The following is an 11,462-nucleotide window of genomic DNA, read 5'->3' as shown; positions in this document are numbered from 1 at the left end:
ATTAATGGGTAAAACATTATTTTTTCAAACAGTACAAAGAGATTGTAAAGTAAGTTGTCTCATCTTCCCTGACCTCCCAACCTTTCTTCCCAGAATCAACTGGTTACCAGTTTGTTGGTATATCCTTACAAGTGTGCTCATTATCATCCCTTTTTTCTTTTTTTCTGGCTGCGTTGGGTCTTAGTTGCTGCGCGTGGGCTTTTCTCTAGTTGTGGCGAGCAGGAGCGGGGGCTACTATTCGTTGCGGTGCGCGGGCTTCTCGTTGCGGTGGCTTCTCTTGTTGCGGAGCATGGGCTCTAGGCACACGGGCTTCAGTAGTTGTGGCTCGTGGGCTCAGTAGTTGTGGCTCGGGCTCTAGAGCTCGGGCTCAGTAGTCGTGGTGCATGGGCTTAGTTGCTCCGCAGCATGTGGGACTTTCCTGGACCAGGGATGGAACCCACGTTCCCCTGCATTGGCAGGCGGATTCTTTTTTTTATATATATACATATGTTCCCATATTTCTTCCCGCCTGCGTCTCCCTCCCTCCCACCCTCCCTATCCCACCCCTCCAGGCGGTCACAAAGAACCAAGCTGATCTCCCTGTGCTATGCGGCTGCTTCCCACTAGCTATCTACCTTACGTTTGGTAGTGTATATATGTCCATGCCTCTCTCTCGCTTTGTCACCGTTTACCCTTCCCCCTCCCCATAGCCTCAAGTCTATTCTCTAGTAAGTCCGTGTCTCTATTCCTGTTTCACCCCTAGGTTTTTCATGACATTTTTTTCCTTAAATTCCATATATATGTGTTAGCATACGGTATTTGTCTCTCTCTTTCTGACTTACTTCACTCTGTATGACAGACTCTAGGTCTATCCACCTCATTACAAATAGCTCAATTTCCTTTCTTTTTATGGCTGAGTAATATTCCATTGTATATATGTGCCACATCTTCTTTATCCATTCATCCGATGATGGACACTTAGGTTGTTTCCATCTCTGGGCTATTGTAAATAGAGCTGCAATGAACATTTTGGTACATGACTCTTTTTGAATTATGGTTTTCTCAGGGTATACGCCCAGTAGTGGGATTGCTGGGTCATATGGTAGTTCTATTTGTAGTTTTTTAAGGAACCTCCATACTGTTCTCCACAGTGGCTGTATCAATTTACATTCCCACCAACAGTGTAAGAGGGTTCCCTTTTCTCCACACCCTCTCCAGCATTTATTGTTTCTAGATTTTTTGATGATGGCCATTCTGACTGGTGTGAGATGATATCTCATTGTAGTTTTGATTTGCATTTCTCTAATGATTAGTGATGTTGAGCATTCTTTCATGTGTTTGTTGGCACTCTGTATATCTTCTTTGGAGAAATGTCTATTTAGGTCTTCTGCCCATTTTTGGACTGGGTTGTTTGTTTTTTTGTTATTAAGCTGCATGAGCTGCTTATAAATTTTGGAGATTAATCCTTTGTCAGTTGCTTCATTTGCAAATATTTTCTCCCATTCTGATGGTTGTCTTTTGGTCTTCCTTATGGTTTCCTTTGCTGCGCAAAAGCTTTTAAGTTTCATTAGGTCCCATTTGTTTACTTTTGTTTTTATTTCCATTTCTCTAGGAGGTGGGTCAAAAAGGACCTTGCTGTGATTTATGTCATAGAGTGTCCTGCCTATGTTTTCCTCTAAGAGTTTGATAGTTTCTGGCCTTACATTTAGGTCTTTAATCCATTTTGAGCTTATTTTTGTGTATGGTGTTAGGGAGTGATCTAATCTCATACTTTTACATGTAGCTGTCCAGTTTTCCCAGCACCACTTATTGAATAGGCTGTCCTTTCTCCACTGTACATTCCTGCCTCCTTTGTCATAAATTAGGTGACCATATGTGCGTGGGTTTCTCTCTGGGCTTTCTATCCTGTTCCATTGATCTATATTTCTGTTTTTGTGCCAGTACCATACTGTCTTGATTACTGTAGGTTTGTAGTATAGTCTGAAGTCAGGAAGCCTGATTCCTCCAGCTCCGTTTTTCGTTCTCAAGATTGCTTTGGCTATTCGGGGTCTTTTGTGTTTCCATACAAATTGTGAAATTTTTTGTTCTAGTTCTGTGAAAAATGCCAGTGGTAGTTTGATAGGGATTGCATTGAATCTGTAGATTGCTTTGGGTAGTAGAGTCATTTTCACAATGTTGATTCTGCCAATCCAAGAACATGGTATATCTCTCCATCTATTTGTATCATCTTTAATTTCTTTCATCAGTGTCTTATAATCTTCTGCATACAGGTCTTTTGTCTCCTTAGGTAGGTTTATTCCTAGATATTTTATTCTTTTTGTTGCAATGGTAAATGGGAGTGTTTTCTTGATTTCACTTTCAGATTTTTCATCCTTAGTGTATAGGAATGCCAGAGATTTTTGTGCATTAATTTTGTATCCTGCTACTTTACCAAATTCATTGATTAGCTCTAGTAGTTTTCTGGTAGCATCTTTAGGATTCTCTATATATAGTATCATGTCATCTGCAAAGAGTGACAGCTTTACTTCTTCTTTTCCGATTTGGATTCCTTTTATTTCCTTTTCTTCTCTGATTGCTGTCGCTAAAACTTCCAAAACTGTGTTGAATAAGAGTGGTGAGAGTGGGCAACCTTGTCGTGTTCCTGATCTTAGTGGAAATGCTTTCAGTTTTTCAACATTGAGGATGATGTTGGCTGTGGGTTTGTCATATATGGCCTTTATTATGTTGAGGAAAGTTCCCTCTATGCCTACTTTCTGCAGGGTTTTTATCATAAATGGGTGTTGAATTTTGTCAAAAGCTTTCTCTGCATCTATTGAGATGATCATATGGTTTTTCTCCTTCAATTTGTTAATATAGTGTATCACGTTGATTGATTTGCGTATATTGAAGAATCCTTGCATTCCTGGAATAAACCCTACTTGATCATGGTGTATGATCCGTTTAATGTGCTGTTGGATTCTGTTTGCTAGTATTTTGTTGAGGATTTTTGCATCTGTGTTCATCAGTGATATTGGCCTGTAGTTTTCTTTCTTTGTGACATCCTTGTCTGGTTTTGGTATCAGGGTGATGGTGGCCTCGTAGAAGGAATTTGGGAGTGTTCCTCCCTCTGCTATATTTTGGAAGAGTTTGAGAAGCATAGGTGTTAGCTCTTCTCTAAATGTTTGATAGAATTCGCCTGTGAAGCCATCTGGTCCTGGGCTTTTGTTTGTTGGAAGATTTTTAATCACAGTTTCAATTTCAGTGCTTGTGATTGGTCTGTTCATATTTTCAATTTCTTCCTGATTCAGTCTTGGCAGGTTGTGCCTTTCTAAGAATTTGTCCATTTCTTCCAGGTTGTCCATTTTATTGGCATAGAGTTGCTTGTAGTAATCTCTCATGATCTTTTGTATTTCTGCAGTGTCAGTTGTTACTTCTCCTTTTTCATTTCTAATTCTATTGATTTGAGTCTTCTCCCTTTTTTTCTTGATGAGTCTGGCTAATGGTTTATCAATTTTGTTTATCCTTTCAAAGAACCAGCTTTTAGTTTTATTGATCTTTGCTATCGTTTCCTTCATTTCTTTTTCATTTATTTCTGATCTGATTTTTATGATTTCTTTCCTTCTGCTAACTTTGGGGGTTTTTTGTTCTTCTTTCTCTAATTGCTTTAGGTGCAAGGTTAGGTTGTTTATTCGAGATGTTTCCTGTTTCTTAAGGTAGGATTGTATTGCTATAAACTTCCCTCTTAGAACTGCTTTTGCTGCATCCCATAGATTTTGAGTCGTCGTGTCTCCATTGTCATTTGTTTCTAGGTATTTTTTGATTTCCTCTTTGATTCCTTCAGTGATCACTTCGTTATTAAGTAGTGTATTGTTTAGCCTCCATGTGTTTGTATTTTTTACAGATCTTTTCCTGTAATTGATGTCTAGTCTCATAGCATTGTGGTCGGAAAAGATACTTGATACAATTTCAATTTTCTTAAATTTACCAAGGCTTGATTTGTGACCCAACATATGATCTATCCTGGAGAATGTTCCATGAGCACTTGAGAAAAATGTGTATTCTGTTGTTTTTGGATGGAATGTCCTATAAATATCAATTAACTCCATCTCGTTTAATGTATCATTTAAAGCTTGTGTTTCCTTATTTATTTTCATTTTGGATGATCTGTCCATTGGTGAAAGTGGGGTGGTAAAGTCCCCTACTATGAATGTGTTACTGTTGATTTCCCCTTTTATGGCTGTCAGTATTTGACTTATGTATTGAGGTGCTCCTATGTTGGGTGCATAAATATTTACAATTGTTATATCTTCTTCTTGGATTGATCCCTTGATCATTATGTAGTGTCCTTCTTTGTCTCTTGTAATAGTCTTTATTTTAAAGTCTATTTTGTCTGATATGAGAATTGCTACTCCAGCTTTCTTTTGGTTTCCATTTGCATGGAATATCTTTTTCCATCCCCTTACTTTCAGTCTGTATGTGTCTCTAGGTCTGAAGTGTGTCTCTTGTAGACAGCAAATATATGGGTCTTGTTTTTGTATCCATTCAGCCAATCTGTGTCTTTTGATGGGAGCATTTAGTCCATTTACATTTAAGGTAATTATCGATATGTATGTTCCTATTCCCATTTTCTTAATTGTTTTGGGTTCGTTATTGTAGGTCTTTTCCTTCTCTTGTGTTTCTTGCCTAGAGAAGTTCCTTTAGCAGTTGTTGTAGAGCTGGTTTGGTGGTGCTGAACTCTCTCAGCTTTTGCTTGTCTGTAAAGGTTTTAATTTCTCCATCAAATCTGAATGAGATCCTTGCTGGGTAGAGTAATCTTGCTTGCAGGTTTTTCTCCTTCATCACTTTAAATATGTCCTGCCAGTCCCTTCTGGCTTGCAGAGTTTCTGCTGAAAGATCAGCTGTTAACCTTATGGGGATTCCATTGTGTGTTATTTGTTGTTTTTCCCTTGCTGCTTTTAATATTTTTTCTTTGTATTTAATTTTTGACAGTTTGATTAGTGTCTTGGCGTATTTCTCCTTGGATTTATCCTGTATGGGACTCTCTGTGCTTCCTGGACTTGATTAACTATTTCCTTCCCCATATTAGGGAAGTTTTCAACTACAATCTCTTCAAATATTTTCTCAGTCCCTTTCTTTTTCTCTTCTTCTTCTGGAACCCCTATAATTCGAATGTTGGTGCGTTTAATGTTGTCCCAGAGGTCTCTGAGACTGTCCTCAGTTCTTTTCATTCTTTTTTCTTTATTCTGCTCTGCAGTAGTTATTTTCACTATTTTATCTTCCAGGTCACTTATCCGTTCTTCTGCCTCAGTTATTCTGCTATTGATCCCATCTAGAGTATTTTTAATTTCATTTATTGTGTTGTTCATCATTGTTTGTTTCATCTTTAGTTCTTCTAGGTCCTGGTTAAATGTTTCTTGCATTTTGTCTATTCTATTTCCAAGATTTTGGATCATCTTTACTATCATTATTCTGAATTGTTTTTCAGGTAGACTGCCTATTTCCTCTTCATTTGTTAGGTCTGGTGGGTTTTTATCTTGCTCCTTCGTCTGCTGTATGTTTTTCTGTCTTCTCATTTTGCTTATCTTACTGTGTTTGGGGTTTCCTTTTTGCAGGCTGCAGGTTCGTAGTTCCTGCTGTTTTTGGTGTCTGTCCCCGGTGGCTAAGGTTGGTTCAGTGGGTTGTGTAGGCTTCCTGGTGGAGGGTACTAGTGCCTGTGTTCTGGTGGATGAGGCAGGATCTTGTCTTTCTGGTGCGCAGGTCCACGTCTGGTGGTGTGTTTTGGGGTGTCTGTGGACTTATTATGATTTTAGGCAGCCTCTCTGCTAATGGGTGGGGTTGTGTTCCTGTCTTGCTAGCTGTTTGGCATAGGATGTCCAGCACTGTAGCTTGCTGGTCGTTGAGTGAAGCTGGCTGCTGGTGTTGAGATGGAGATCTCTGGGAGATTTTTGCCGTTTGATATTATGTGGAGCTGGGAAGTCTCTTGTGGACCAGTGTCCTGAAGTTGGCTCTCCCACCTGAGAGGAACAGCACTGACTCCTGGCTGCAGCACCAAGAACCTTTCATCCACACGGCTCCTTAATTTGGGATGATTCTTTGTCTATTCATGTATTCCACAGATGCAGGGTACATCAAGTTGATTGTGGAGCTTTAATCCGCTGCTTCTGAGGCTGCTGGGAGAGATTTCCCTTTCTCTTCTTTGTTCTCACAGCTCCCAGGGGCTCAGGTTTGGATTTGGCCCCGCCTGTGCGTGTAGGTGGGGCGGGCCTGCGGCGGCAGAGGCCGGCATGATGTTGCTAGCCTGAGGTGCGCCGTGCGTTCTCCCGGGGCAGTTGTCCCTGGATCCCGGGACCCTGGCAGTGGCGGGCTGCACAGGCTCCCCGGAAGGGCGTGTGGATAGTGACCTGTGTTCGCACACAGGCTTCTTGGTGGCGGCAGCAGCGGCCTTAGCGTCTCATGTCTGTCTCTGGGCTCTGCACTTTTAGCCGCGGCTCGCTCCCGTCTCTGGAGCTCTCTTAAGCAGCGCTCTTAATCCCCTCTCCTCGTGCACCAGGAAACAAAGAGGGAAGAAAAAGTCTCTTGCCTCTTCGGCAGGTCCAGACTTTTCCCCGGACTCCCTCCCGGCCAGCCGCGGTGCACTAACGTCCTGCAGGCTGTGTTCACGCCGCCAGCCTCAGTCGTCTCCCGTTGCTCCGACAGAAGCCGGAGCCTCAGCTCCCAGCCCCGCCCGCCCCGGCGGGCGAGCAGACAAGCCTCTCGGCTGGTGAGTGCCGGTCGGCCCGATCCTCTGTGCTGGAATCTCTCCGCTTTGCCCTCCGCACCCCTGTTGCTGTGCTCTCCTCCGCGGCTCCCAAGCTCCCCCACTCCGCCACCCGCAGTCTCCGCCTCCGAAGCTACCCCACACTGCCACCCGAAGTCTCCGCCCGCGAAGGGGCTTCCTAGTGTGTAGACACTTTTCCTCCTTCACAGCTCTCTCCCGCTGGTACAGGACCCGTCCCTAACCTTTTGTCTCTTTATTTTTTTCTTTTGCCCTAACCAGGTACGTGGGGGGTTCCTTGCCTTTTGGGAGGTCTGAGGTCTTCTGCCAGCGTTCAGTAGGTGCTCCGTAGGAGTTGTTCCACGTGTAGATGTATCGGCAGGCGGATTCTTAACCACCGTGCCACGAGGTAAGTCCCACCCCATATTTTAAAATAGGAGTATACTATATCTTCCATTTTTACTGAACCATATATTTTTTTGAACCATGTATTTTTTTAAACATTTTATTAAAGTATAGTTGATTTACAATATTGTGTTAGCTTCTGGTGTACAGCAAAGTGATTCCGTTGTACCTATATTTTTCATATTCTTTTCCATTATAGTTTATCACAGGATATTGAATATAGTTCCCTGTGCTATACAATAGGACTTTGTTGTTTATCCATTCTGTATATAATAGTTTGCATCTGCTAATCCCAAACTCCCAATCCATTCTCCCCCACCCCCTTCCTCCTTGGCAACCACAAGTCTGTTCTCTATGTCTGTGAATCTGTTTCGTAGATAAGTTCATTTGTGTCATATTTTAAATTCCAATATAAGTGATATCAAATGGTATTTGTCTTTTTGTGACTTAACTTCATTTAGTATGATAATCTCTGGGTCCATCCATGTTGCTGCAAATGGTACGATCTCATTCTTTTTTATGGCTGGGTAGTATTCTATTATATATATATACCACACCTTCTTTACCCATTCATTTCTTGATGGACATTTAGGTTGTTTCCACGTCTTGGCTATCGTACATAGTGCTGCTGCGAACACAGGGGTACATGTATCTTTTTGAATTAGTTTGCTCCAGATACATGCCCAGGAATGGGACTGCTGGATCATATGGCAACTCTATTTTTAGTTTTTTGAGGAACCTCCATACTGTTCTCCATAGTGACTGCACCACTTACTTGCCCACCAAGAGTATAGGAGGGTTCCCTTTTCTCCACACCCTCTCCAGCATTTATTTGTAGGCTTTTTAATTATGGCCGTTCTGACTGGTGTGAGGTGGTACCTCAGTGTAGTTTTGATGTGCATTTCTCTAGTAATTACCAATGCTGAGCATCTTTTCATGTGCCTGTTGCCATGCCAATAAACTTTATGACCCTTGTCAAACTAATAGAAGAAAAAATGGTGTTTCCTTTTAATTTTATATTTTTTATTAATAAGGTTGAATAGATTTTAATCTGTTAAAAGCCATTTTTGTATTGTCCTTTGCCTCCTACTTTTCTTACTTAAGAGCTCTAGTATTTAGGAAATTCACTTTTGCAATTAGAAATTACAAATATTCTATTTATCTTAATTTTTACCTTGTTACTGGCATTTTGCCAAGCAATACTTTTATGTAGTTATATTAATCTTTAAACACTTTTCTTTTTGTGCTTGACGATTGTTTGGGGCATCTGAACTTCAAGTTTTTTGTTTTTGTTTTTATTGTGGTAGAAATACACAATTACCATCTGGACCATTTTTAAGTGTACAGTTCAGAGGTACTAAATACATTCATGTTGTTGTGCAACCATCACCACCACCATCCATCCCCATAACACTTCCTCTTTAAAACTAAACTATACCCATTAAACACTAACTCTGGGTGGCGGGATCAAGATGGTGCAGTAGGACCCTGGGCTCGCCTCCCCCCACAAACACATCAAAACTACAACCACATAGAGTTCTCGTTGAGAGCCATCTGAAGACTAGCAGTGTGGCTCTCCTACAACCAAGGCTGTAAAAAAAGAACCACACAGAGTCTGATAGGGAGAAGTGATGTAGTCCAGGCCTGCACCCATAGCGGGTGACCCAGAAGAGGGGACGTCACAGGGCAGGCTCAGGGATCCGCCCTGGGGAGAGAGGTGCTCAAGCCACACATTAGGCACCCCAGCCCTGGGGTCTGACACTGAGATGAGCCCCATTAGCTGGCTTGAAAACCGGTGGGTCTCACCAGACGGCTGTAAGTAACCAGGATTCTGCTCTTGAACAGTATGCACACTTGCTTGCTCCCAGTCCCAGCGTGGAGGCCACAGATTGAAGACCACCTAGTGCTCTGGCTGGCCTGCCAGGACCACCTCAGGGCACGGCCGGCTTGTACCAGGCTTTGAATAAATGTCTGCTCCAGTCCTTTACCCATTTTTGAATTGGGTTATCTTGTTGAGTTTTAGTTCTCTATATAATCTGGATATTAATCTCATTAGATGATATGATTTGCAAGTATTTCCTCCCATTCTGCAGGTTGCCTTTTTACTCTGTTGAGTCTTACGATGCATAAAAGTTTAAAATTTTCACCAAGTCCAATTTGTCTGTTTTTTGTTACCTGTGGCTTTGGTGTCATAGCAAGAAACGATTGCCAAATCCGGTGTAGTAATGCTTTAGTTGTTTTCTTCTAAAAGTTTTGTTTTAGATCTTCCATCAAGGTCCTTGATCCATTTTGAGTCAACTTTTCCTATGATGTTAGGTCAGGGTCCAAACTTACTCTTTAGCATGTGGATGTCTAGTTTTCCCAGCACCATTTGTTGAAGACTGCCCTTTCCCATTTGACAATATATATGAAGGTTTATTTCAGGGCTCTCTATTCCATTGGTCTATTTGCCTTTATGATCACTGTAGCTTTGCAGTAAGTTTTGAAATCAGAAGTGTGAGTCCTCCAGTTTTGTTCTTTTTCAAGATTGTTTTGACTATCTGGTATCCCTTGAGATTCCATATGACTATTAGGATGGGTTTTTCTATTCCTGCAAAAAACATCATTGGGATTTTGATAGGGATTGCATCGAATCTGTTGACATTTTAACAATATTGACTCTTCCAATCCATGAACGTGTTTCCGTTTGTCTTAATTTCTTCCAGCAATGTTTTGTAGTTCTCATTATACAAATCTTCTACCTCCTTGGTCAATTACTAAATATTTTATTTTTTTGATGCTGTTGTAAATGGAATTGTTTTTGTAATTTCCTTTCTAGGTTGTTCCTTGTTAGTGTGTCGAAATACAACTGATTTTTGTGTTGACTTTGTTTCCTGCTACTTTGCTGAACTCATCGGAACAGACTTTTTGTGAAATCTTTAGTTTTCTATGTATAAGATCATACCATCTGCAAACATAATTTTACTTCTTCATTTCCAATTTTTTTCTTCTTCTTGCCTAGTTGGTCTAGCTAGGACTTCCAACACTATGTTAAACAGAAGTAGTTATGGTAGGCATCCTTGCCTCGTGCCTGATCTTAGAGGAAATGCCCGGATATCACCCTTGTATAGACGTTTTATGGTTGACTGACTTACTTCTTTAACATGCCATTGGAATCCACTACTTAGGATTTTTATTCATATCATGCTATCTTTGTCAGGTTTTTAAATTAACCCTTTGATAAGAATTTGGGGGCCTATTACATGCCGAAGTTTAACCCTTGTGTTACCTCATAAAGATGTGATACAATTCAACTATGATAATCCCTGGCCCTTTTCTTCTCTAATAATTGCTCTACTGCAATTTCTTTCCAACCACTTTTAGTAATTTATATTTTCCTTATAAATCATCTAATTCCTCTAACTTTTCCCATCTCACTATCTATACAAGCTTGTGCCATTTTCCTTCACTGGTAACTATTGAGATATCTTACTTTACATTCATTTTTTACCTCATTTTGTTTTTCAGCATTTCCTATGTTATCATTTTCCTAGCTATTTGAATTCAGTGTTTAACTCATCTCTCTTTATTAGTGTTTAAGGCTTTGACTCCCTACTGAGCCTGACTCCCCCAACCCCTGCCAGTTCTGCTCTGCTCAGTCTCTGCTGTACCACAAGGGGCCTCCCCTTGGAAGTATTATATGATAGCTGGACACACTCCAGAAAAATTTTGGAAGATTTTTTACTCTTTTCAGACTCATATATGTTAACAGTTAGAACCAAGAACATAATATACAATCAGCCTGCTAAACTACATTCCCAAATAATAGATGTTCCTTTTTTTTGGTGGTTGGGGGTGTGTGTACATACACATAGACCATCATCTAAACCTTCAGATAGTAGTGGCTCTATTGCCCAAAATAGACCAGGGCAAACGTCTTAACTGTAGCAAAATTTCACATCTAGCCCAATCCGGCTTACTCTTATTTTTTCATAATCCTCTAAGGGCTGCACTGTCCAGCAGTCACTATGAGCCACATGTGCCAAGTACTTAAACTGTAGCTAGTCCAGTTGTGTGTGTTATAAGATACCAGATCTTGAAAACTTTGTACCAAGAAAATATTAATATTTTTTATTACAAGTTGATGTTTTAGTTATATTAGGCTAAATCAAATATATTAAAACTTAACCAGTTTCTTTTTACTATCTTAATGTGTCTACCAGAAAATTTTACAATTACATATGTGACTGCACAGCACTACCGCGCAGTGCTGCTCGCGCTCTTCCCTCTGGTGTACATACAAGGCTTTGAAACCACAGAGAGCATTGCCTTCTTGTAACCATTTGAAGACAACAGCACCATGATG

The sequence above is a fragment of the Lagenorhynchus albirostris genome, chromosome 15, assembly GCF_949774975.1.
Source record: "Lagenorhynchus albirostris chromosome 15, mLagAlb1.1, whole genome shotgun sequence".
Lineage (NCBI taxonomy): Eukaryota > Metazoa > Chordata > Mammalia > Artiodactyla > Delphinidae > Lagenorhynchus > Lagenorhynchus albirostris.
The sequence above is the reverse complement of the archived record's forward strand: the minus strand, read 5'-3'. Positions refer to the sequence as shown.